Below are 2,081 nucleotides of genomic sequence, written 5' to 3'. Positions count from 1 at the left end.
ATTCCGAGTTCGATTCCAGGCAGTGAACTGAATAATAATAATAATAATAATGATAATAATAATAATAATAATAATAATAATAATAATAATAATAATAATAATGAGAATAATAACATCGAAAAATACCTTAGGAATGAGAACTCAGGTTCGAAATTTCCCCAAGACACTTGATGAAAGCTGGAGGGTATATCAACCGAAACGTTGTGTTAACAACAAACAAGATGAGGACAAATATCCGTCAATTGTAAATAATGTAAATAATGTACATAATTCCTAATCTCTTAAATGTAGAACTGAATAATAACGACAGCAATAACAACAGCAACGAATGATTTCTGAGTGATTCGTTCTACTGAGCAGAAATAGCAGATAGACCACTACCATTATAACTTACTCTCTGAAAGCGTTAGATAATACAATGCTAAATATACTGCTATATCAGGTCAAGTGTAAGTGTTACTGGTAACATCTCGTCTAACAACCTGTTGCATGGCCGATTGGCGACTAAACCGACTCCGCTACCACCAGGCTTTTCTGATGACGTGCATTGCTAGAAACCCAGCAGGATGTAAAGCGACATCTGTCGAAGGACGGATGACCTCAACTTTGGGCCAACTACTGTCTAGCAATTGCGTGAGAACTTAGAATATTCGGGTTAGTATCTGTTGTGGCGAGAGTCATTGACACCTCTGGCGGATTGGAGAATGACTCTCGCCACAACAGTATCTGGCGTGCTGTAACATCCCCGGGGGGTGAGACAACTTTTAGGTTTTGTTAAAGATGTCTCGAGGAGAGGGCACTACTATGTCGACAGCTGCATCGGTGGCGTAGCTGGACGAGTGGCTTTGGAAAGCAGCATGAAAGTGAAAACTCTGAGTATAAACACTCACCGACTGTGAGTACTTGCGAATAGACGAAGGTTAATGGAATCAATCCCGACAATAAATATCGGGTTAGAAGAGAATTAGACTCCCACCGACTCTATTTATCCCGAAGAGAGCATGTCTGTCTGTATGTCATTCAGTCCCTTCTTCCGTCCGCTCATTTGTTCGTCCGTCTGTCTACCTGTCTATCTGTATGTCTGCCTGCCAGCCTCTCTCTGTGTGTGTGTGTGTGTGTGTGTGTGTGTGTGTGTGTGTGTGTGTGTGTGTGTGTGTGTGTGTGTGTGTCTATCTATCTATCTATCTATCTATCTATCTATCTATCTATCTATCTATCTATCTATCTATCTATCTATCTATCTATCTAGCTGGTTAGCTATGTGTCTATCCACATACACACATGTATGTATGTATGTATGTATGTATGTTTATTTATAGGTATATGTCTCTCTCTTGATACACACACATACACAGACACACGAACGCGCACACACACACACACACAGACACTAACATACGTGCATGCACACATACATACACATACAGAGAGGTATTTATGTGTATATACATATACGCATATGCTTCTGTGTATATGAATACATACAGGCGCACATGTGTTATAACATGTACACACACACACACACACACACACACGCACACATACACAAATGCTTTATTTACTGTTGTTGCTCATTATCAACAAAAATAAAACATGATGGGACTCTGCACGCTTACTAGAATAAAATTTATTGATAATATTGCGTTAACTGGAAGCCGAGCGAAATGCTTAGCTGTATTTCGTCTGTCTTTGCGTTCTGAGTTCAATTTCCGCCGAGGTCGACTTCGCCTTTCGTCCGTTCGGGGGCGATAAATTAGGTACGAGTTGCGAGCCTTGTACCTAGAGTAGGAAGGAATTTCAACCATGTTTCGTGGTCTGCTACCACAACAGCTCCTTTATAGGATCCAGTTAGCTCAAGACATCATCAGGAGGAACCACGTCTGGTTTCGGCCCCTACTCCTCTACCATTTTGACGTGGCGGGGCCCCTCCTTTCGGAGGTGTCTTCAGCTCTGGTGTTGGGTGCATGTCTTCTTTTACTGTTTGCGACTGTTTTCTAATTCAACTGTGGAATGTCCCTCGCTATGGTTATTTTCCAGGAGGTTCTGACCACACGTCTTACGGTTCATCAACCCGCGTTGTT

The sequence above is a fragment of the Octopus bimaculoides genome, chromosome 2, assembly GCF_001194135.2.
Source record: "Octopus bimaculoides isolate UCB-OBI-ISO-001 chromosome 2, ASM119413v2, whole genome shotgun sequence".
NCBI lineage: Eukaryota > Metazoa > Mollusca > Cephalopoda > Octopoda > Octopodidae > Octopus > Octopus bimaculoides.
This window is presented reverse-complemented; position numbering follows the sequence as displayed.